The sequence below is a fragment of the Ovis aries genome, chromosome 2 (genome assembly GCF_016772045.2).
Source record: "Ovis aries strain OAR_USU_Benz2616 breed Rambouillet chromosome 2, ARS-UI_Ramb_v3.0, whole genome shotgun sequence".
Lineage (NCBI taxonomy): Eukaryota > Metazoa > Chordata > Mammalia > Artiodactyla > Bovidae > Ovis > Ovis aries.
In genome coordinates this window covers 139,019,606-139,045,851 of record NC_056055.1, presented here as the reverse complement: position 1 = coordinate 139,045,851, position 26,246 = coordinate 139,019,606, and the positions used below count along the sequence as shown (strand labels likewise).

Genomic DNA, 26,246 nt, shown 5'->3' with positions numbered 1-26,246 from the left:
TGGTTCTATTTAGAGGCATAAACACGAAGCAGCTCTCCCTGTTTTAGCTGGATGTTCCTGGGGTGCACGTGACATCAAAGGACCACACAGACAACTTCCCCTGCAACGTACAGTGCTTGGCACCAGGGCCTGCCTCCATCTGAATAAACAGAGTGCAGTTTGGTCGCTGAAAACTGGAAGGCCTAGAAAGACCATTTCTCTTGTGGTGGCTTTTCCTTTTTCAGTCTTGCAGCCTCCGAGCCTAGCCTGATACTCCATGGCACTTGGGGAGTTCAGCCATCCTATGTGGAAGTTCAGAACTGCAGCCCTTCTACCAAGAGCCGTGCTTGTGGCTGCAGGCTGAGAGCCTGGATCCATTCAGTCCACATGTGGTATCCCTGCTAATGAGAGATGGCCAGTGAGGAAATGACCAGAGTGTCGTAGTAAGAACATGGGCTCTGGGGTCAAATTTTAATCCCCTGGCCATTTTCTAGTTATGCGAACCCACGCAAGGCATTTCAGTTTCCTGAGTCTCGGTTTCCAAATCTGTAAAATGGGGATAATAGTACCAATTTTCAGAAGTCGCTATGAGAATTAAATGAAATTACCTATGTCAGAGCGAAGCTAAACCTCTGATACCTAGTAAGTCATAATCATATAATTAGCTATTATTGTAATTATTATTAAAGGGAGGGCCTGCTTCCTCTCTGCCTCTAGTTTGTCAAGCCTTTGCTTAAATTCAGTACAGTTTTAATAAAGTGTCTTACTGCAGGCTGGGTTCTTTGTTTTAGATGCTTTCACATTCTTAGTGTGTTGTGTTGCTTGAAAAATAGATTTACTATTTCTCTGCTATTTTTTTCTGATCAGGAACATGACACAGAAAGGATGTTTCCACACATCCTTTCTTCATTTTTATAAGACCTCCCCCATCTCCATCGTGTTCTTAGTCTCCTCACCAATCAGCAGAATGGACTATATCAAGCTAAGGTATATAATTCTGTTAACACTGGGAGCATCCTTTGGCCATACTCTGGGTAACTATGACTGCCTTTCCATCAAAGGAGAGGCATTTCAGATTTATCCAGTGGGCTGTATTCCCTGAAGAGAGCTCAGAGTAGGAAATACCTTCCTCTCAAAGATTTATAATAGATGTTTATACACTATGCATAGTGATTTGTTGTTAAATATAAAAGTTGTGAATATTTTCCACTTTATTGTTTGTGTTTTCTATTTTTTCTCTTTTTGTTTGCTCTTTCACTGCTAAAAGTTTTTTATGATTATTTTTTCTCATTTTAATGTAGTCAACTCAATATTTTCCTTAGAGTATCTGCCTTTGGTATAATACTTATAGAGTTCCTTCCCATCCCAATTATATATTCACCCATATCTTGTATCATTTGAAAGACTTCATTAACATTTAGATTCAATATAAATATCCTTAAAGTGTTTATTCTTAAACCATCTGGAATTTACCTAGCACAAATGATTAGGTTCATGAATCAACCATCATTGCTATCTTCCCTTCCTGGAGGTCTTGCCTTCCTGCCTTATAACACCAATGGCTCATGAAAGGCACACACACACACAAAAAAATAGCAAAAGCAGCCCATTCAGTGTAAGCAATAGAAAACTCTGAAGACACTCACTTCCTTGTTTATGTATTTTAATGATTTGTTGTGACATGCTTTAATGGTTTAGCCTTTTAATTGCATTTTCTGCTGCATTTATAACAAAATTTTGAATGCAGAGTGAGTCAATGTTAATTAATGGGATTTATCTCACTTCTCAGGGGTGCTGGGACAGAGGAAAAAGGTTAAGATTCGCTCTTAGGTCCTTTTCACATTTTGTTTCTTCTGTTCTCACTCTAGCCAAGGTTTTCATCACCTCAGCTTGGACTCCTGCTGTGTCCTTTTCCATTTTCCCTTTACCCTCTCCTCTAATTCATTCTATGACACTGCTACCAATTACAGTCAGCCCTCCCCTCTGTATCTGAGGACTGGTTGGACCCACAGATACAAGGGGCCATTTTATACAAGGGACTTGAGCATGCATGGATTTTGGTGTTCATGGGGGTATCCCAGAACCAATCCCCCCACAGATGCTGAGGGACAGCTGTACTGTGTCGTGTTCCTGATCAGAAACCTCAGTGCCTCTCCAAGGCTCACAGGATAAAAGACAAAATCTTTAAGACCGACTTCCAAACCTTCACAACCAAACCTTATTTTATGTGTTTTCAAACAAATGTCCAGCTCCCTAACCCCTGAAACACACCTTCCTAATCAGTGATGATAGTAAGAGAGGGCATGTGAGCCGTTTACTTCCATAATACATTAATTTTGTTGTTTAGGTGCTATGTCTGTTTCCCACTCTTTTGCGATCCCATGGACAATAGCCTGCCAGGCTCTTCTGTCCATGGGGTTACTGGAGGAGCAAGAATACTGGAGTGGGTTGCCATTTCCTTCTCCAGAGGATCTCCCTGACCCAGGAATTGACCCCTCATCTCCTAAGCTGGCAGACAGATTCTAAATTTTTTTATTTTTTAAAATTTTTATTTTGCATTGGACCATAGCAGTCCATGGGGTCGTGAAGAGTTGGACACGACTGAGCGACTTCACTTTCACTTTTCACTTTCATGCATTGGAGAAGGAAATGGCAACCCACTCCAGTGTTCTTCCCTGGAGAATCCAGGGGATGGGAGCCTGGTGGGCTGCCGCCTATGGGGTCGCACAGAATCGGACACGACTGACGTGACTTAGCAGCAGCAGCAGCATAGTCGATTACCAATGTTGTGTTAGTTTTAGGTGTACAGCAAAGTGATGCAGTTATACATATACATGCATATATTCTTTTTCAAATTCTTTTCCATTTAGATTATTATAGAATATTGAGCAGAGTTCCCTGTGCTATACAGTAGGTTCTTGTTGGTTATCTATTGTAAATATAGATGTGTATATGTGTCAATCCCGAACTCTCAGACTGCTCCTCCCCCTCAACCAAAAGCAGCATTATTGTTTGAAGTTGAAAATACTAATTGTTTATGTAACATAAAATGTGAAAGAAAGTATCTTTAGAAAACTTTGATATGTTGAAAAAATCTAGTAGCATGTTTATTATTCAAGGAAACAAAACACCGTGTACTTTTATATAAGCCATTTGATAGCACATATACTGTTTCTTTACTCTAAAGGATTGTTTTTCTAAATGATTTAAAACTTCCATATTCATTCTTTTCTTAGTATTCCTATGACTTATGCTTATTATTTCTAAAGGCTAAAGTTGCTGATATCCCCAAACATCATAAATGAAAAAGTCATGAGAACACCAACTATCTTTCTTATCACAAAATATGAAATATCAGTTATTCCCAGTCTAATCTTTGGGGATAACAGCTGTTTAATTATCTTGGGCAAAGTTTTTCACTTGACTTTTTTTCTGGTTTTAAAATGCTAATAACCTACATCTTCATCAATAGAAACTTATCAAATGATGGTGTAACCATACAAAATGTAATATTAGGAAGCCACAAAAAGTGAGTTGTATCCATATGTATTCTTATAGAAGAGTCTCCGTATTATATTGAAATATGAGAAAAGCAAGGCACAGAGTGTAGAAATATGCTACATTTGAGGGGTTAGGGGGTTTGGGTTTTGCTCTAACAGCAGAAGTGACTGCTTTCTAATTGTATCTACATAGGCTATTTCACACAATATTGTAATGCCAGTGATTTCTCTGGAGCAGGGAGTAGGAGTCTGGAGAGGAATTATTCATTCTGTCATCTTTTATGCTTGTCTGGTCCTATACCTAAAGTGTGTAAATTTTTCAATTAAAAATATTAATTAAACATTGTTTTGACTAAAATGTATAATGAAATTCTACTCTCATCTAATAACCCTTAAGCTAAGAGGAAACTGAACTGTACCAAGAGATACAGAATCCAGCTAGGTCAGCATTTTCCATAAATATAGGAAAAGAAAGTGGAGGAGGAAACTATGCTTGAGGAACATGGTATTTCAGAAAGTGGCCATGGATTGCAGATGTGCAGGGTTATAACTGGCTAGCTAGCTCTCAAGCCTACATTTCTGCTAATGGTAGAAAACAATCTGGTAGCTTCTAGGTAAGCTCAATCATTCCCAGGGTTTTCCACAATCTTTTTAAAACAAATACGGCTAATTCTGAGCTCTCCTCCCTCACCCTTCTTCTCTGTTCCACTTCTTAACCAATTGCTTTTGCTGTTTCGGATTTTGCAAATGTACTCTTTTTTTAACATTTTTATTGGAGTATAGTTAATTTACAGTGTTGTGTTAGTTTTTGCTGTATAGCAAACTAAATCGGTTATATACATACATAGATCCACTCTTTTTTATTTTCCCATATAGGTCATACAGAGTACTGAGCAGAGTTCCCTGTGCTATACAGTAGGTCCTTGTTGTTTATCTATTTTATATATACCAGTGTGTATATGTCAATCCCAAATATTAAAACATCTTTGGTACCTATTGCCTGTATTTCCTCCCTTACAGAACTTCTTGGGTTCATCACTCCCCTGAAGTCATTGGAACACCTCCAATTTGCTAGGTCCAGGGGAGCTTCTCTATCCTTTTCCTATTTCTCTTCTCTCGGCCTTCATAAGCCAGCCCCTTTCTTAGTGTCTCTGAAGGTTACTCTCCTGGCTTTCCCCCAACCTCATGGTTACTCTTCGATTTCCTACTAAAACCTCTAAATGCTGGGGTTCCTTAGGCGTCCAATAATCTTTCTTCTTCATCTACATTTATTCCCCAAACCTAAAATCCCACTGAGGTGTTGATGACTCTTCAGTGCCTATGTCCAGCCCAGATTGTTTCTCTGCATTCCACACATGCTTCCCATTCAGCATCTCCACTCAGATGTTTCGTAGACATCCCATGCTTCACATGTCCAAAACCGAGCCCCTGATTTCCTCACAGCCTCAGAAGCCTCTGCCTTCCCTGGGTGTTCCCTATTTCGGTACATGGCATACCATCCATTCAAGGACCCAAGCCAGCAATCTGGAAGCCTCTCTCGATTGTGCCTTTTCCCTCAGCTTCTACATCCAGTCCTTCAGCAAGTTCTGGTTTTGTCTCAACCTCTTCTTCTTCACCACCACAGCCTCGTCCAAATAGCCATCACCTCTGACCTCCTCGCTGGTCTTCTTACTTCCACACTTGTGCCTCCACACACATGGTACTCCAGCCAGAGAAAATGACTAAAGAAGTAAACTGGTGCATGTCTTTTTTCTTCCCATTCTCCTTCAGTAGCTTCCCATTGGCTTCAAATTCAAATTCCCTCCACGGACATCAAAGCCTTGGATGATTTGTTTCATTTAAGATCATTTGCAATAATCTACCTGTTTAGAGTTGAACTCCACCAGTAGAATGAATGGACTCTCCGTGAAGACGGGGATCATGTCTGTCCTGCTCACCAATGCATCCCTAGGACCTGACACATGGAAGACACTCAGTTGATCAGTGATATTGCTGTGGATTTAGGAATGCATATTTAAATTCCCACCATTTCCTGGCTTTGCTATGATATTCCTCATAAAAGGAAAATAAAAGTAATAATTGTGCTCTTAATAAGCAATTACAGCTTAGAAGGAAAGCAGTCATGAATACAAATTTATACTACAATTTTTCTCAAGTATAATAAGCTGAATCACATGAGATTGCTCTATTAGATCATTTATTACTACCAATGGCAATTTCATAAGATGCCAGCTAACAAATAGTTAAATGAAGTGTCTATCTCTAGTTTAAGATATTGGGTCAGGATAGATTAGATTATGCTGCAGAAACAAACACCCTACACATCTTAGTGGTTTGCAACCACAAAGGCTCATTTCTCACTCGTGCTGTACCTCTGTGGCTTGGCTGTGGCTTTGCTTTGTGTCATCTTCACTCCGGGGCCCAGGCTACTATAATGGTTTTCGTCCAGATCATTGCTGGTAGAGATTGTGGCAGAAATTGAATGAACCACATTCTAGCTTCTACCTAAAACTGCTAAGTCACTTCAGTCGTGTCCGACTCTGTGTGACCCCAGAGACGGCAGCCCCCCAGGCTCCGCCCTCCCTGGGATTCTCCAGGCAAGAACAGTGGAGTGGGTTGCCATTTCCTTCTCCAATGCATGAAAGTGAAAAGTAAAAGTGAAGTCGCTCAGTCATGTCCGACTCGTCACGACCCCATGGTCTGCAGCCTACCAGGCTCCTCCATCCATGGGATTTTCCAGGCAAGAGTACTGGAGTGGGTTGCCATTGCCTTCTCCACTACCTAGAACTACACATCTCCTTTTGTGTTTCATGGGTCTAAAAACGTCACATAACCACTCCTGAGTTCAACAGGGCAGGGATGTGAATCTTTCTGCTGGGAGAAGCACTTTAGGGGTAGCAATAGGAATACTAGGGACAAAAGTGACACTCTATTACAGTAATCATGAGCAGCTGCTGCTTTCACTTGATGTGCATGAGCGTGTCTTCAGTCATGTCTGATTCTGCCACTCTATAGACTGCAGCCCACCAGGTTCCTCTGTCCTTGGGATTTCCCAGGCAAAAATACTGGAGTGAGTTGCCATTTCCTTCCCCAGGGGATCTTCCCAACTCAGGGATTGAAACCTGCATCTCCTGAGTCTTCTGCATTGGAAGGTGGGTTCTTTACCACTGAGCCACCAGGAAGGTGCTTTAGGTAATAGGTACCTAAATTTCAGGTCTGTGTCCTAGTAGTACATAGGACTAGGTTTATGCCATTTAACCCATTTGTGAAAGCAATATTACACAGTCAGAATATGTACCTTAGAGTTATGATTTGTATTTAGCATTTTATAAGTAATAATGTAGGCTTGTTGTATATGACAAGCTCTAGGTAAAGGCACAAAGCTTGCAGAAATCAGGAATTCCAGAGAGTGACAGAAATCTCTCTGCTTGCTGATATGAAAGATTAGTGAAAGGGAAATAATATGATCAGGGGTCACTTATTTTTATGTACTGTTTAAAACTTATATGCCTTTAAAACAACCTATAGACAAAATCCATGGACTTCCCTGGTGGCTCAGATGGTAAAGCGTCTGTCTACAATGCGGGAGACCTGGGTTCCATCCCTAGGTCGGGAAGATCCGCTGGAGAAGGAAATGGCAATCCACTCCAGTACCGTTGCCTGGAAAATCCCACGGACAGAGGAACCTGGTAGGCTACAGTCCATGGGGTCGCAAAGAGTTGGACACGACTGAGCGACTTCACTTCACTATAGACAAAATCCAGGGATGTTTAAGAAGTGGCCTGAAATTTGGGGACAGGTTCATTTTGGGGGGCTTTCTATTCTGCTAAGTTAGTCTTATGATATAGTTATAAGTATGATGTTGGTGAGGGAAGAGAGTGTAGGGTTAATCCCATGTCTTACTTGCTATGTACTTTCTCTTTATACAAGATATAAATATTTATAGTGTGTAAGTTCCACAGACTTCTCAGTACAGTTCATGGGCCTCAAAATAACTGATAAGCAATTAACAGAAGTTAAAATGATGGCACTTTGTAAGCATTGCTCAGACTTCCCAGTGAGATTAACTAAGATGGAAAGATCCAAAACTCACAAATGTTTCCATAAGTGATAAATAGCATTCCTCACAGGCTCCTCACCTTCCCTTCTCCAGAGCCAGTACTGCAGGTTTTTATTAATGTCTAAATGCCCTTTACATAGAAACTCTTGGAAAGACATCACTCAGTAAAGGGGGAAAAAAAAAAATCATAACTTTTCTTATAGCCTCCATGTACTCTGAGCATCTTATTCGAGCCTGAAGTCCTCTCTCCGTCATCCTCCCCTCCCCATGCTCCTAGCCTCTCTTGTGAAATTAACCATTGATCTGAAACTCAGATGCAAATCCCAAGAAAACTGGAAGCATTCCAGGGCACACAAATACAAAGTTAATTACCCAAGGAAAACTACAAGAAAGACTTTTGTTTTCCACCAAAATCTCCTCCCCAGGCTGTTGGTTACGTCGTCTGTGGGCCCGATCGATATATTAGCGCTTGAGAACCAGAGTCCCTTGGAATAAATTAATCTGTCAGGGAAAGAAATAAACAAAGAACAAATTAACATGTTTTAAGACATTGCTTAAATTTTCATAAATATAGACCTTGAGATGGGATGATGAGTTCCCTGGGGCCAGCTAATATTTGGTTGTAATTAAGAGTTACTCTTTCATGTTTTGTCTGATGTAGGTGGGAAATTGCCCACGTGCTTGCTGAGTTCCTTGCTCATGTTTCCTCATAAATGCCTCTGTTTACTTCATTAATAAGAAATGGATGCCTCACAAATTACACTGGCACACTTAGCTTGTTCCACCCCTAGCTAATATTAAAATTATGAAATTCTATACACACACACACACACACACCATACAAGCATATTCCTTTAGGAACCTCCATGTATTAACTTTTTAGTGGCTTAGAAGGACCTAATGACCTAATCTGTGATGGACTACACCCATCTGAGAAACTTAGGCATTCCTGAAAAAGGAACCCAGTGAGCTCCATATTGGGTGCCGGTTTGGAGTGTCAATTCTGGTAAATAGCAGGAAGGACAATAACTATTTAGATTACTCGTTTGTAAGAACTATGCAAAGACTCATATAGATTCAAGAACCAGAAACCCATCTCAAACTAGCTTAGGCCACAATGCACTTTATTAGGGTTTAAACAATGTCATTAGGCCTCTGTCTATGTCTCCCTCTCAGCGCTGCTCAGCCTTTCAGGATGTCACTTTCAATGTCAGTAAAATGGCCACTGCCAGCCCTGAGCCCATATCCACTAGGTAGCGCTTGAGATCTCAGAGAGCCAAGGGCTCTTTCTCCCCCAGTGCCCCATCTCAGATCTCCTAGAGGAGCTCCAGCCCTGTGGCCTGTGCGTCCACCCATGAACTCATCTCTGTAGGAGACACTCTTCCAGGCTCCCAGGCCTGGAACCAGACCCAGACCATGTGTTCAGCCTGGTCTGGGGAAGAGGCAGAGGACGGGCAGGCAGCCACATCCACATTCCTGGAATATGTTCCCCACAGGAAAGATAAAGCTCTTTTACCAGGGCAGAGGGGAGGAGATATTAGGGCAAACAACCAGTAACCACTTAGAAATTTTTATTTCCAATATAGTCATCATGCTCTGTGGCTGAGTGTAGCAAATTTTCAAAAGGGGAGGCTAAGGCAGAGATCTCTGATTATACATGTCTAGGTTCTGTTGATGAAATTGACCACCCTCTATCAGGTAGTCAGTACTGTTCTGTAAGTTTTAAACAAAACTCCCGGTGGGTCTTGAAGAGCAGAAGTGAAGTACCTTCGGATATTCCTTTTCCAGCTATGGTAGTTCTCACAAATAAATTAAAATTGCTTTCTCTATACATGTGTAAGTATTATTCTATTTCAGAGAACATATTATATTTACACTAAATATTCCTGATACTTAATTATTACTAAATCATACCCAGGAAAAAGAAACAGGGTATAGCATTTTTTATCAGTTGAGAACTTTTTAGAAATATTTCTGTTTGAATAATTTCATAACTCAGCCCTCTCAAGGATTTTTCATTTAGGTAGTAGATATAATCTGAATTGCATATTTTGATGTGAGATGCTTGTTCCAATTATTAAGCAATTTATATATTGTGAGCCTCGAACATGTAATTCTCAGTACATAGAGACAAAGCTGGAAATATACTCTTCAAAGCTGTGTTATCACAGAAAAGGGACTAAAGTCTCTGGAGCAAGTAGTTGTAGATCTTGGAGGTCAGAAAAATTCACTGAGTCTATTTTATTGTTTGTGATTTTACTAACCTTCATGAGGACTTACAGATCAACCACAGTTAATAGTACAGTAAATTTATCAGCACTGCAAACCAACTATGTTCTGGAATGAATAGAATTAGAAGCTTAGCTCTGTTGGCAGTTAGATGATATATCACCTAATCTTTATGAAGCAGAAATTTGGCTGCTGTGCTTCAAAGTAACCTATGTAACACCACACAGAAGCAGGACATTTAACCCAAGACTGGGAAAACTTGTCTAAATAAAGATTCTATCAACAAGTCATATGTGTTAAGAGATTATGTTTTTTTGTTTCTTTGTTTGTTTTATCCTTTTAAAGAGCAAGGGCCAGAGTCACTTGGCAAAATGGAATATCCAACAACTAGCTCTTGGAATAATATCTATTGTGGCAAAACTTCGCCAGTTGCACAAAATGGGAGCATTAAGCACAGGGGAGCCTAAGGGAACTCTGCAGATTGGAAATGGAATCAGTAGTTCAGTATTTCCTCTCTGAGGACTCTCTCCCTAGGGATGGGAGAGGACAAGGCAGCAGCTGCTGCTGCTGCTGCTGCTAAGTTGCTTCAGTCGTGTCCGACTCTGTGCGACCCCATAGACGGCAGCCCACCAGGCTCCCCTGTCCCTGGGATTCTCCAGGCAAGAACACTGGAGTGCGTTGCAATTTCCTTCTCCAATGCATGAAAGTGAAAAGTGAAAGAGAAGTTGCTCAGTCGTGTCCAACTCTTCGCGACCCCATGGACTGCAGCCCACCAGGCTCCTCCGTCCATGGGATTTTCCAGGCAAGAGTACTGGAGTGGGGTGCCATTGCCTTCTCCAGGACAAGGCAGAAGAGCACAAAAGTCTTCTGCTATTGCCTTCAATAAAATAAAAGATGCCACACTAAAGAGACAATAGTAATCTGTAGAGAGATCTTTTGTGGAGTTTTGATTGTATGAGATTGGCAGTAAGTTTGTATCAAGGTTGGATGTTTTTACCAATTTATTTGAAAGAAATTTCTCATATCCATTCCCGGGAGCCCATAACCCTAATCAGTGCTCAGTTTCCATTATTTAGAAGTCACATTCATGTAGTCACACTTATACACCTAAGAAAACTTCCCATGGGAACTGTCAAAATCAGCATGAGCCCAGCTACAGAACTTTAAGCATAGAATTCCTCCATGCCTTAAGTCTACAATGTTCTGTCTCTGCAGATTTGTATATCTCCTTTTAAATAAGCTCTGTCCTGTGTGACTGGACCTTTATACTTCTGACAGGATAGCCAATAATGTATATAAATTTGCCCAAAGTTTAGGATAGGATGACTAAAAATTATCCAAATCCCAACTCTCAGAATCTTGTGTTTCTATTGGCCTGCCAACCACCTTGATTTCTTCTTCAAATTATGTCTATTGCCTGGATCAGCAGCCAGTGTCATCTGACCCTCCACTCCACTTTGGTGACCCTAACCTGAGAGACTGCTGTGTCCTAGATCTCCCGGTTACTTTTCCCTTTCCCAGGCATCTATAAACTTGCCGAAAACCTCATGAGGATGATTTTACCTACTATTCATTCTTAACAATTCCAGAAGAGTACATCCAACCATGTAAAAACAAATACAACCCTGAGTCTGCTTGATTGCACTGGCTTTTTTGTTATCAGAGTTAAAGGTATACTGAAGACCAGTGTTAGAATCACACAATAATGAACTTGGAATGCAAATTCCTCTTGAAATTCAACTATAATATTAATGATTCTTACAAAGAGATTAGCAGCTTGTTCTAAATTAGTCTTGTAATATATCTTAGGGATCACGTTATAAGGCTTATTTATCTGTAAACCTACAATCTGTGACCAAAAGAAATACAATTCTGTATTGTAAACACTTGATTCTTTCTTATGTATACATAAGGTGAAGGGGGAGAAGGGACCCAAAAGTGAAAAAAGAGAGAAAAGCAACTTAGTGAATAATGTGACTGTCAGTGACCAGGTAGATGCAATTGTGACATCTATGACTGCCTGTATTTGCTACCTCTTTGTACAGATTGCCTAAGAATGACCTTAAGAAGTGAGCTTGGCTTGTTTTTAAATTTTCATTGTGTCAAAAATTATAACTTGAATGATCAACTTGGAATATCCTAAGTAAAGCTGTCAGGTTTTCTCTTTTTTGTCACAGATTGGTTTATAATGCACAAACATACAGTTAAATATGTTATTTGCTATTAAGTCTGCCCCTCACTCAGGCTTCACAGTGCTGCCAGTACCTCTTATCCAGCATGGATGTTCTGATCACTAGCCACTATCAAGCCATCAGATAGGTTCCTGGGCTGGCCCAGCCCCAGGTACCAGCGACTGGTCCATTATGGCCAGGGATTGACCTGGAAATGTGGCTGTTTGGCCCCGCTCTCAAAAAGGAAGGACCTACTTGGAAAATAATAGCACTGTTCATGTGTCTTCAAGAAGGGAATCTCCACAAAGTCTTTTTTTTTTTTTTTTTTAATCCAGCTTTGACAGCCTCTTTTCTTCCAGATGGTGCACGGAGCCAAGCCTGTCAGAGACCCTTAGTCTCCTGCTGCCTTTTAATGCTGGTCCTTGATTGCTAATGACCCCCAGCTGGAATGGCTCCTCAACCCATTTAACCCCTCCCTGCTGGGTCCCCGGCTCATGCGGGGTGAGAGGCAGTGAGAGCTGGAAGTGGGAAGGTGCCAAGTCATCCAGGAGCTCCTGCCCGTCCAGAGCTAGTGGCGCGTCTCCTCTCACCATCACGCATGCCCAAGATCACTCCAGTGGAGAGGTCCTGTTAACATGATTCTCCCTACATTGTCACATAAATGCTACCAGGCTTCTGATTGCTAAAATTTCATTTGAATAAGCCAGGAAACACTGAAAGAGTGTTTCTTGTAGGTTTAAGAGTTGAAGACTCCGGATATGAATCCCCTGAAATATAGTTTGGGAACTTAAAATTACACCAGAATGTGTCTTTTGGTCAAATTTAGTAATCACAATGACTCATATGTGTCAGTATACAAAATCACTCCAAAAGAAGCCTGAGGGAAGGTGATAATTTCCTTCTCAAGGCCTAAATCACTGTATAACCAGGAGATACCCATTTCAGGTATGCTGATAATACCTGTAAGTATTACTTTGGTTAAACTTGGCTTGTTTTTTTCTGCAGCATGTTGGAACGTGCTTATAGCTATACTAGCCAGGTGACTCAGAGAAGGGGGATTTAAAGGGAAAGAAAGTTGATGACATTCATTTGTTGAGAGATCTGGAGTCCAGTGGAGAAACTCAAACTCAGGTCTCATATGACCTGCTTATGACAAAATAACCTAATATAAAAATAAAGGGAAGTAGAGGGCATGAGAGATCAGTATTTTGTTTATGAGTTCATACCACTATGAACCATATGAGGTTTTTGTTAACCTCATATCAAACTGTAAGAAAACAAGCAAAAGAAATTAAGTAATTCTATATGACCCTACAGAACTGAAGTCTGAACTCGTAATCTGAGCAGAGAACTTTGAGTCTCACTATTTTTATAAATCTTTAAATGTTTACTGGATAGTTGAATCAGATTTCATTTACAGTGTACCAAAGAATTTTTTTTCCAACATGAAGCACAAAATAGGAAAATAACCCAAATGTAATGATTTTCTATTTAGCTTTTTCTCCCCCAGATACTTCCTATTTTATTGGGTTTTTGGAGATTAAAACTGAAAGAACCAGAGGAATCTATTTTTTCACCACTAATACTACATTGATTTCACTATTGCATCTCATTAGTTTAATGCAAACAAAAATCATACCTGTGATTTCATTGCCTCTGTTATTCACATTCTCTATGTTTCCCACAGGTACACACATACCTGTCAGTCATTTGTGTGTATAATCTCCCTCAAACCAACTCATTCATACTAATGACTGCTCTATTTGTAAAAATAGTGTAGAATTTATGAACCTGGGTGGGTGTTTGTACAGCTGTATGACATTAATCTGTAAACTGCAGGTTTCGCTCACACATGGGGAAAGACTAAGTGAGCTTAAAATGTGGTCTTTTAGTCCGTCAGTAACCAAATGACCCAGAAAGGGGTTCAGATGAGGCCACCTTGTGCAACATTGCATTTTAAATGACTGAATTGTGTTAGAATGAAGTTCTGGTGTAGTTATGGAGAATTTTTCCCCCAAATGTATTTTGATTGATCATCTTTAAATTCCAGCAAGCCAGTAGGGTCAACTGCATTTATGTCCATTTTGCAGATGAGGTACTAAGAGGCCAAATAGCAGGAAGTCTGTAGTTACAGCATCTTAAAGTTGGCAAGGACCTTAAAGAGCATCTCAGCTAATGGTTCTCAGCCTTTACCTGCTTTCACACTGGTTTCATGCAACAAACACCCATCAGGCACATCTTTCACTGTACACAGATGCTCACACACTGGGAAGGAGTGTGACTCCATGCAGAACAGCTCAGAATCTCCAGGCAAGCACAGATGCAATGTCCCACATCACCATCCTCTGTTGAAACAAACAAAAAAAAATCACTGTATTAGTCCAACTCCATTTTACAGATAAAATGTGGCGGCCTGAGGAGGTAGGCAATTCACCCAGAGCTTGAACTATGCCCAGGCCTTCTGACCCCAAGTCCAGTGCTGGCGTCAGTACAGCTGAGTGGCCCTTTGCACACTCAAAACAGAAACTGGAACCAGGTGCCCAATTTAGAGAGCCAGGCAGAGCTGGGGATGAACACCCCAGAATCCCCTGCCATGAGGAATCAAAGACCCAGTCACAATTAGTTTAGTAAAACCAGCACTATCTGGTGTCTCATATCCTCAAGCATTTAAAATGTCGTTCCAATCTTCAAAGACATTCTTCCGTTCCATTTTTATCTGCTTTTACCCAGGACATTGTTTCCCAGCACCCGAGTAGTTCACTAGGTGATTTGCATCTCATTAGGAGCTCCAGAAATGACATCTCCCAGCCTGCTGCCTGGCACTGTGGGTCTGCTAAGCAGCAGATCCAGGTTGTGGATTTTTTTTTTTCATGTTGACATTTTTGAAAAAGCTGAATTAATGCTGTTTTCCCACTGGGCACAGTTTGGACGGCCATTTTTGCCTTAATTCCTGTTCTCCTACAGAACCAAAGTTATAGAACAGAAGAAGTGGGTCATCCCCACATGAAGACACCTGGCTGGAAAGGAATGCTGTGAGACCTCAAAATAAGCAGTTTAAAAACTCTTAAAAGCAGAGAGATGGGACATGATACAAACATTCTGACCACTGTGCAAAGTAAAAGAAGGAAAAGTAACACAATCCACTGGAATCTGTATAACTGATTCTAAGCTTGTACCTTTTAAACATTTTTCAAGCCTCCTAACCAGTTTCAAGCCTCCTAAACCAGTTTCAAGCCTCCTAACACCTCAGAGATTTTGCCTTGCATTTGTTTTGCTTTTAAGGAAGTCTTATTAGGTTCGAATGGCTTTTCAGCTTTGTCACACATTCAAATAGAAACTTCCAGAAGAGTACTGAGCAGCACTGCATTTCTGGAAGCCAGATATAATGTTTCCATGATCTGCAAAACTTTTCTTTTGGAATAAGAGAAGTGATTTTCCCAGTGTCCAGGGAAATCAATGTCTGCTTTGGGCTCAAGCCATTTGATGCAGCTTCCAGGGCAAAGAAAATGCTTGATGATGTTGAGGGCCCTATTGGAGATGCTTCCCCTTCCCAGAATTTCTTCTGTCCTTGCAAAACCTCTCTGACCCTGGGCCGACTTTCAAGATGGCAGCTAACAAATCCACAAAATCAACCTAAGCTCTTAGGAAAGAGTTAAATCTCTGGTCTTTTCCAACCCTGCTACAAATTAAAATCATCTGAAAGGGGGAGGGGCATGTTTATAATAATAACAATTCCAGAGACCTAATCCTAACCAACTGAATTAGGATTTCCAGGGGTGAGGCTGAGGCATTAGTGTTTTTCAAAAGGTCTTTAGGTGATGCTGATGTATAAACAAGGCAGAGAACAGCTTTCATACACCAAGAACGATGCCAGCCCCTTAAGCGAACCTGCTCTGCCTCCGCTGCCATGCTTTCTCTCTCCACGTGTTATATGCCATCCTCACTGCAGCCTTACTTGCATGGTCATCATCAGCAAGTTCAGACCTGTAACAAGTCCTAGAGGCGGGATACATTCTCAGGGTTTTCTGACTCCCCTGCCTTTTTTCCTCTGCAACATTCGTGTTTCTTAAAGCATGGGATGTAGGTCCCTGATAGTCTGCACATTGATTTCAGATGGTGTGTGGATATGACATTAAATAACACTAAATTGTGTAAAAGAAAGTGATTCCTTTTACTATCCTCACTCTAAATTCTTCAGATTAAGGAGAAAGTCTTAGTGGTATTAGTATGTCCTAAATTCTTCTCACCTGTCTTTTTAACAAAACTTTAAGAAGCCCAGAACATTCTATGGGAAATAGAATCTAGCTCAGGTGTCATAATATTGTTTTATTCTCACTGTATATACTTTATGATTGTCTTCTATTTATGGCAAATAACACATGTTTTCCACTTACAATAGTGAGTAAAGCTTCCTTTTAAAAGAAGTGTATTTAAGTGAAAAAAGAAATTAAGTTGATTTTTAAAATATTAAAGAACAATACAGGTGTCTTGAATATAGCAAAAAAAGAAAAGTTTATGTGGCAGTTGAATGACAGAAGTTTGAAAAATACTTTCCTACAACATGGCAATTTTAAAAATAGGCATCTCCACACCTGTTAGCCAATGGAAACTTTCATCTACCGTTTCATTACACCAGACAGGCAACTAGTTTCTCAAGGTCCATGGTTCCAAAGTCCAACTGGTTCCTCAAAGGTCCAGCCAGGACCTTTGAACTTTGTTGCTGCTACCAGCTCAAGAGGAATCCTGAAACACAGGTGACTGATAACCACGGACAGGAGGAAAGGGCAGTCATTCACCCTCTCAAGTAGTTAATGAAATACAGATCAAAACAAATGATATGCCTTTTTTTTCACCTATTGAATTGTCAGGCTTTTTCTTAAAGATGCTGGTCCATGATACTGAAAGCCTTCAGAAACAAGTCATCTCAGGTAAAGGTGATGGAAGTATATTTTGCTACATACTTCCTAGAAGGCAATTGGAAATAAAAATTGTAAATTTTAAAAATATATATAATCTGTGACCAGTAATTCCATTTCTAGGGACTTATCCTAAGAAAATAATGTGAATTGTCAAAGCTCAAACTATGAGTATGTTCCCCACAGCATTACTTATTATTGAAAAACACTGCAAGCAACTTCTGTGCCCAAAACAAGAAATTGTATAAGTTAATTATGGCTCATTCATAAAATGAAATAGCATGCAACTTTAGAATTGATGCCATTTAGATAAATCAGGAAGACAGATAAGAAATGTGTTCCAACATTTGCTGCTGTTATGGCAATGGGATCAGGGTTTTTTGTTGGTTTTTTTTTTTTTTCCTTTTCTTTTCATTGCTTAACTTATTTGAACATCATGTCATTCATTACTTTAAAAATGTAACTCAAAGTATGATACTATTTTTAAATTAGGCCAAATAATGGAAAAACATTTATACTGTTAAGTATGAGGAAAAGTAGTAACAAAGTATATGAATGACTAATTTTTGTTTAAAAAAGTGAATATATATTTGTAGAAAAAATACTGAAATGATTTTAAGAAAAAATTACACAATGAACCTTGTTTGTTAAAGGCCAATTTCATCTCCCTTGTTGGTAGACTAAGGTTCCCCAGAGGTGTCCTAGGACAGGAAAGTCCTTGGCAATAATATCCCAATTGACAGAAACAAAGAGTGGACCACAGAAATGGAACAGACCTTAATGCGAATGATGAATAGTCACCATTCATTCATTCATTATGTGGTGAGTTGTATGTCAAGCCCTGAGCTATGAAATAGTTTCAGGAGAAGTTATTACCACTTCCCTTACTAATAAGGAGAAAATTCCACACAGATGATTTAAAACTCCACCATCTTCCACAGGCACTAATGTAACTCAGGGATGTTTTCTTTGTAGCAATTTTGCAATTTTGAAGAAGATTGTTCATGACATAACATGGCAACTGGGAAAATTTGTAGCTTTCCTTTCATCTTAGAAAGGAAGATCTGAATTACATGCACCCCAGGAGAAAATCTCTCTTTCTGGTGTGTGTGTGTGTGTGTGTGTGTGTGTGTGTGTTTTATAAAAACCTACTGAATTCCTTAGTCTTTCCTGAAGTTAAATGTAGTAAACTGAAAACTTGTCAGAATGTCTCAGATAAAGAACAAGCATCAAAATACAGGCCATGACCTAGGCCATGGGGTTCGAATCAAAAGACCTGAGTCCAAGCCCAGGTTCTGAGCAGAGGCCAGCAGAGGAGCCCAAGCTCCTTGACCTTTAGAACACCTAGACATAAAAGCAGGGAGCTGAACCACAGAGATTATCATCTTCCATATCATGACTTAAAGTGGAACATTTGAACTTCCAAGGCATGATTTCTCCCCTTTGACTCCCTATCTAGTATGTATGGATGTGAGAGTTGGACCATAAAGAAGTAGCCAGTACATACATACTGGATACTTACTGTACATACATACTTACTGTATCCAGTATGTATGGATATGAGAGTTGGACCATAAAGAAGGCTGAGTGCCAAAGAATTGAAGCTTTTGACCTGCGGTGTTGGAGAAGACTCTCTTTTTAATTTATTTAATTGGAGGCTAATTACTTTACAATATTGTAGTGGTTTTTGCCATACATTGGCATGAATCAGCCATGGTGTACCTGTGCCCCATCCTGAAATCCCCTCCCACCTCCCTCCCCATCCCATCCCTCAGGGTCATCCCTGTGCACCAGCCCTGAACACCCTGTCTCATGCATCGAACTTGGACCTGTGATCTATTTCACATATGATAATATACATGTTTCAATGCTGTTCTCTCAAATCATCCCACCCTTGCCTTCTCCCACATGGAGAAGACTCTTGAGAGTCCCCTGGGACTGCAAGGAGATCCAACCTATCAATCCTAAAGGAAATCAGTCCTGAATATTCATTGGAAGGACTGATGCTGAAGCTGAAGCTCCAATACTTTGGCCACCTGATATGAAGAGCCATCTCATTGGAAAATACCTTGATGCTGGGAAAGATTGAAGGCAGGAGGAGAAGGGAGTGACAGAGGACAAGATGGTTGTATGACATCAGTGACTCAGTGATGAGTTTGAGCAAGCTCCCGGAGATGGTGAAGGACAGGGAAGCCTGGCATGCTGCAGTCTATGGGGTTGCAAAGAGTCAGACACGACTGAGAAACTGAACAACAAGAACTCCTTATCAACACTCAGCTTCTCTGACATAGCCCATGTCCCACAGCATATCAGGAGCCAGTGGTTTACAACACACTGGTTGTTTATCTAAAATTCAAATCTAGACAAATATTTTTTTTCTTTTCCTAAGTCTGGAAACCCTAATTCCACAGACTTCATAATTATACAATTTTCTATAGACTGCATTTTTTTTTTCAGCTGTGCCCAAGCAGCATGAGAAATCCTAGTTCCCCAAGCAGGGATCAAACCCATGCCCCCTGCCATGGGAGTGAGGAGTCTTAACCACTGAATCACCACCAGAGAAGTCCCACAGACTGCATTTTTAAAGTAGTGCAAATCATTGAGCTCTTTATGCTAATGTGGTTCTTATTGGTCTAGTACCATGGCCGTCAACCATGCTGCACGTTAGAACCGTCTAAGGAAATGAAATCTATCTATCCATCTGGTCTTCCCTGGTGACTCAGCAGCAAAGAATCCATCTGCAATGTAGGAGACACAGGTTCTATCCCTGGGTCAGGAAGATTTCCCCTGGAGAAGGAAATGGCAACCCACTTCAGTATTGGTTCAGATGGTAAAGTGAAAGTTTAGTCACGAACTTGTGTCCGACTCTTTGAGACCCCATGGACTGTAGCCCACCAGGCTCCTCTGCCCATGGGATTTTCCAGGCAAGAATACTGGAGTGGGGTGCCATTTCCTTCTCCAGAGGATCTTCCTGACTCCAAGGTTGAACCCAGGTCTCCCACATTGTAGGCAGATCTTTACCATCTGAGCCACTGGGGAAGTTCAGACGGTAAAGCATCTGCCTACAAAGCTGGAGACCTGGGTTCAATCCCTGGGTTGGGAAGATCTCCTGGAGAAGGAAATGGCAACCCACTCCAGTATTCTTGCCTGGAAAATCCCATGGACAGAGGAACCTGGGAGGCTACAGTCCATGGGGTCGCAAAGAGTCAGACACGACTGAGTGACTTCACTTCACTTCATTATTTTCACCTGGGAAATCCCATAGACAGAAGAGCCTGGTAGGGCTACAGTCCATGGGGTCCCAGGAGTCAAACTCAACTTAGTGACTAAACTACCACTAGCACCATCTATCTATCTGTCTGTCTATCTTCTGTCTATCTATCTGTATCTAGGGCTTGACTGGTGGCTCAGACAGTGAACAATCTGCCTGCAACACAGGAGACCTAGGTTTGATGCCTGGGTTGCAAACATCCCCTGGAGGAGGGCATGGCAACCCACTCCAGTATTCTTGCCTGGAGAATTCATGGACAGAGGAGCCTGGTGGGCTACAGTCCATGAATGTGTAGTAGGTCCTGATTGGTAATTTTTAAATTTATTTTTTAATTGTAGGAAAATTGCTTTACAATGTTGTGTTGGTTTCTGCTGTACAACAACTCAAATCAGCCATCATTATACATATATCCCCTCCCTCTTGAGCCTCCCTCCTCTCCTCCCATCCCACCCCTCTAGGTCATCACAGAACACCAAGCTGGGCTCTCTGCATTATATATGGACACTGGTACTTTTAAAACCTGAACATCTGCTTTAGTGTGAAGAAAATGACCCTAAATAGAATGTATCTCATAACCTCATATAGGATTTGCATCTGTAAATCCAAACTCTGTTTGCTTCAAGAGGATGTTTTACTTGACAAGCAAGCCTGGAAATGCCTCATCCACAAAATGGCAATCAAATCAGCAGTCCTACTGCTCAGAAAGTATCCATGTCTGCTGAGGCCCTCAAGGAGCATGCAAAAGACTGGCTTTCCCTGAAACCCTGCTCCCTGCCTTCCCACTCCTCAAGACTTGGAATCCGTACTGTCCCACCAAGCCAGAGAATATTCAGGCTGCATGACCCATCCTGCCATCCCTGTGGTTGTCTTTCCCTTGCTGTAACCATGCTAGGAAATTTACCAGAACTGGCACATCCAGATTAGGTGATGAAAACGGAGACAGTCTTAGGGTCAATGTTTGGGAAGAGCATTTGTGGCCAAAATAACTCTAACTCAGCAAGTCAAATAGAACAGAGGAAGTCCTTCTTTATCTCTGAGATGCTAGGAGAAAAACAAAAAGCCTCGTTTGTGACTTAAAATTGTGTTTAAATTAGGGTTGCCAGATTTAGAGGAGAAAATAGAACACCTGGCTAGATTTGAATTTCCGATAAATAACCAATCACTTTTTAGTGTATGTCCAGAATATTACACAGGATATACTTACACTCAAAAGGTATCAGTTGCTGATCTGAAATTCAAACGTAAGCAGGTACCAGGTATTTGATCTAGCCACTCTAGTTAGAATATACCTGCATGTTCAATAAAGAAAATTGAAATACTAAATTCCCAAGCAGGTCATTTAAAGTTACAGAACAAAGCCATCAACTGAATTCAGCCATTTGTTTCTCACCACAGGCTTGAACAGTCGTGCAGTCATGCCATGTAATGACTTGGAATTAAGGAATAAGGAGTCCAGTTCAGTTCAGCCACTCAGTCGTGTCCAACTCTTTGTGACCCCGTGGACTGCAGCACACCAGGCCTCCCTCTCCATCACCAACTCCTGGAGTTTACTCAAACTCATGTCCATTGAGTCGGTGATGCCATTCAACCATCTCATCCCCTGTTGCCCCCTTCCCCTCCCACCCTCAATCTTTCCCAGCATCAGGGTCTTTTCAAATGAGTCATTTCTTTGCATCAGGTAGCCAAAGTATTGGAGTTTCAGCTTCAACATCAGTCCTTCCAAAGAATATTCAGGACTGATTTCCTTTAGGATGGACTGGTTGGATCTCCTTGCAGTCCAAGGGACTCTCAAGAGTCTTCTCCAACACCACAGTTCAAAAGCATCAATTCTTCTCCGCTCAGCTTTCTTTATAGTCCAACTCTCACATCCATATATGCTGCTGCCGCTGCTGCTAAGTTGCTTCAGTCATGTCCGACTCTGTGTGACCCCACAGACTGCAGCCCACTAGGCTCCACTGTCCCTGGGATTCTCCAGGCAAGAACGCTGGAGTGGGTTGCCATTTCCTTCTCCAATGCATGAAAGTGAAAAGTGAAAGTGAAGTCACTCAGTCGTGTCCGACTTCATGACCCCATGGACTGCAGCCTACCAGGCTCCTCTGTCCATGGGATTTTCCAGACAAGAGTACTGGAGTGGGTTGCCATTGCCTTCTCTCCACACATGACTGCTGGAAAAACCATAGCTTTGACTAGATGGACTTTTGTCGGCAAAGTAATGTCTCTGCTTTTTAATATGCTATCTAGGTTGGTCATAACTTTTCCTCCAAGGAGCAAGCATCTTTTAATTTCATGGCTGCAGTCAACATCTGCAGTGATTTTGGAGACCCAAAAAATAAAGTCTGCCACTGTTTCCCCATCTATTTGCCATGAAGAGATGGGACCAGATGCCATGATCTTATCTTTTCTGAATGTTGAGTTTGAAGCCAACTTTTTCACTTTCCTCTTTCACTTTCATCAAGAGGCTCTTTAGTTCTTTTTCACTTTCTGCCATAAGGGTGGTGTCATCTGCATATCTGAGGTGATTGATATTTCTCCCGGCAATCTTGATTCCAGCTTGTGCTTCATCCAGCCCAGCATTTCTCATGATATACTCTGCATATAAGTTAAATAAGCAGGGTGACAATATATAGCCTTGATGTACTCCTTTCCCTATTTGGAACCAGTCTGTTGTTCCATGTCCAGTTCTAACTGTTGCTTCTTGATCTGCATACACATTTCTCAAGAGACAGGTCAGGTGGTCTGGTATTCTCATCTCTTTCAGAATTTTCCGGTTTGTGGTGATTCACACAGTCAAAGGCTTTGGCATAGTCAATAAAGCAGAAGTAGATGTTTTTCTGGAGCTCTCTTGCTTTTTCAATGATCCAGAGGATGTTGGCAATTTGATCTCTGGTTCCTCTGCCTTTTCTAAAACCAGCTTGAACATCTGGAAGTTCACGGTTCACATATAATGAGTATTCCCTAAATCAGACCTGATTTAGCATTTCCTGGTGCTATTGAAACTCCCTCCATATTTCTTGCATTTTCTGACAGATTTATATCCAGTTTATTATAGAGTTCTGTGACAACTCAGAAGAGAAGGGTGTGTTCAAGATCTCAAAAATGAAATAAAAAAGGTGCAGGGGAAAAAATGTACAGAGATTCTTGAAAAGGAAAGAGACCTATGTTAAATGCAAACTTGTATTCATGATATAATATACTTCTAAAAAGCACAGTAGGTAGGTGATACCCAGAGTATGGGCTTCCCAGGTGGTGCTAGTGGTAAGAACCCACCTGCCAATGCAGGAGATGCAAGAGACACAGGTTCAATCTCTGGGTTAGGGAGGTCCCCTGGAGGAGGGCATGGCAACCCACTTCAGTATTCTTGCCTGGAAAATTCTATACAGAGTAGCCAGGCTGGCTGAAGTCCATGGGGCCACAAAGCATAGGACATAACTGAGCATGCACACACACACACACACACACACAAACACACACACACACACACACACAAAAACCCGAAGTATTACAAACTGAAGTTTGGCTTGGCTTACAAATATTTATGTGAGGCAGAAATTGGCTACTTACAGAATATGAACTTCATTGTCTCCAAAATAAATAACTCATATTCTAATGTATGTCTTCAAACTCAAATTGCCCAGTTTATCTACATAAACTAGTCAAATGAACTAGGAAATTGCCAGATAATCCTGTTGCTTTGTATCTCTTATGGGCAAACTGATTGGCTCAAGGGCTAAAAGACAGGGATTCATGCGTCCACTCTGCCACTTACAGACTTAGTCTTTCTCACCTGTAATTTCTTGATATGCTGAAAGAAACAATATTTTTTGTTCTACATGCCTCATTATTTTTTTTTTATTTTTAAGGAAAAAAATCTTGACAAACTTCTCAAAGTGCATACACACATAGATTTAATCAGGGTACCATATGCTATTTTGTGTTTTGCTTCTTTCTCTTAATTTTGAATTTTCATGTATCAGTATCATAGCCATTTTTATCCTCATTGGTGCTTTCATGACATGACATCATATTTATATCTCAGCAGTAATTTCTCCCCAATTATTAAAGATTTATAATGATTCTCTCTTTTTTCTGTTGAAGAAAGTGTTACATCCATCTTTATACTAGCGATCTTTTTGTTCTCTTTCAGTTAACTTTGTTGGAACACGATCCTTGAAGCAAGTTGCTTAGCTTTTGTTATCTATTGTCAAGTCACTTCAGGAGAGGGGAAGCCTGTAGACTCATCTGTGTATCCAGGGCCACTCCCACATTGTCTTTTGACCTTTCAATTTATCCTAATAGAAAGGCAGTAGTAATTGTTTTAACTGAAGCTCTTTGTCAAGGTGGCTGAATATTTTTCAGTATCTCATTTCATAGTTGTATTTCAACATATATAAATATGTCTGTTAGCTCAGTTGGTAAAGAATCTGTCTGCAGTGCAGGAGACCCAGGTTCAATCCCTGGGTGGGGAAGATCCCCTGGAGAAAGAAATGGCAACCCACTCCGGTATTCTTGCCTGGAGAATTCCATGGGCAGAGGAGCCTGGCAGACTACAGTCTATGGGGTCGCAAGAGTCAGACATGACTGAGCGACTAAACCACCACAACCATCTTTCTCTTTCCTCAGCCTTTCCACATTATGTATAATATCGTGTCTCTATATTTTAATTTGTTTTTAATCTTTCTGCTGCACTTTCATCTTAAGGTTTTGTTACTGTTCATTATATAGAATATTCTACTTTAATATAATTGAACCCATCCTTGTCCCTATTATCTTCTTCCCCAGTTAAGAGCGATAGTCTATTTCATTTCCTTCTACAGTTTTCATGGGGCTGTTTAAAATGTTTAACTATAGAACATCTGGAATTTATTGTGGCCTGTGAGAATCATGCACTGTATTGAGAAAAGTAAAAGATTTAGAATTTTAAAAGAACTAATTTGAGTTCAACAGCAACAGCTATGGCCTTAGGCAAGTCACTGACCTCTTAAGGCACAATGTCCTCTACTAGACTGAAGGCAAGGACCTTGTCTTATTTCTCTTTGTCTTCCCCACATGATCAAGCAAATTACCTCACATATAGAATGTTTTGTAAGCTCTGTATTTAAATTACATTTTTGCACGTTGCTGTCCAGTTGTTGTAACAGCAGTTATTGAATTTGTTTCTCAATTTAGTTGGCTGCTTGTGATTGATCATATATCACTAATACTCAATTTTGTTCCAATAGCAAAATACCTGTTCCAGTGTTTTGAAAAATATCATAAAATATGGAGGTATTAAAGTTAAAATAATAAAAATTAAAATTTGATGCTAAATCAGATACCAACTTATGCTAGATTTTAGTATGGTATCAGATACTAATATTTTGTTTTAATTTATGGGAAATTTTAAAAAGAGAAAATTCAATGCAATAACTGATTCTAAGATTCGGGAAAAGAACACCTACCCATAGTACCGCAAGTTCATCAAAAGCAAAAGTTGAGAATCACGTCTTATATTAAGCATTTCTAATGGAGAATATAAATAAAGGCTTCGATCAATTGTATTCTTTACATAAAGAACAAATGAACTGGGCTGAACTTCAGCTGAACCCCAAAACTATTTAAGATCAGTCTTTTGAGTTGCTAGGGTTGGAATTCCTGTAATAGTAGAAAGTCTAAAAGAGAATAGATGTCAGATCTCGAGTACATGCTTAAAATAAGCAACCTTAACTCTAAACGCTTCTGTTCATTAATCTATAAATCGGAAAGTATAATGTAAAAGAGCCTCACAACCTCAGATTCTACCATATTACAAAATATGGACTTTGCAAAGCATACGGAGGTAGGTGTGTTGGAACTATCAGAAAGGACCCATTTCAGTTCTGGATTCCTTATACTCTGAGGTCGCTGCTAGTACAAGAGGCTGAAGTTCTGTTCTCTGCACAGCTCCTGAAGAAGTAAATGGGGATGTCTGTCCAGGCTACTGGAATCCTCTGCAAGCACCATCATTCTGCTGTGCTAATTAATATTTTTTCATGGAGCTTACTTTTATGCAGACCTTTGACTTTTTGAAAGAATTTTTTATTAAGAAAGACAATATGGTATAGTTTTTTTAACTGCTAGAATAGGAGGTAGGAGATCTAGGGT

At 40.5% G+C, this 26,246-nt stretch overlaps 1 protein-coding gene and 1 long non-coding RNA gene across 4 annotated transcripts in view; one reads left to right on the top strand and one right to left on the bottom strand.

Annotated features, from left to right (window-relative positions):
* The window catches only part of MYO3B (myosin IIIB), a 447,193-nt gene that overhangs the window by 412,138 nt on the left and 8,809 nt on the right, over positions 1-26,246 (top strand). The window lies entirely within an intron of this gene.
* The window catches only part of LOC105607491 (uncharacterized), a 74,134-nt gene continuing 49,513 nt past the window's right edge, over positions 1,626-26,246 (bottom strand). The window contains exons 2-4 of one of the 2 annotated variants that reach the window (XR_003588204.3): positions 14,133-14,284; positions 7,912-8,040; positions 1,626-5,433 (exon numbers count right to left, since the gene is read on the bottom strand). This is a non-coding gene — a long non-coding RNA (uncharacterized LOC105607491). Of the gene's footprint in view, positions 8,041-14,132; positions 14,285-26,246 lie in introns of both variants that reach the window. The other variant, XR_009599325.1, reaches the window with a different exon arrangement.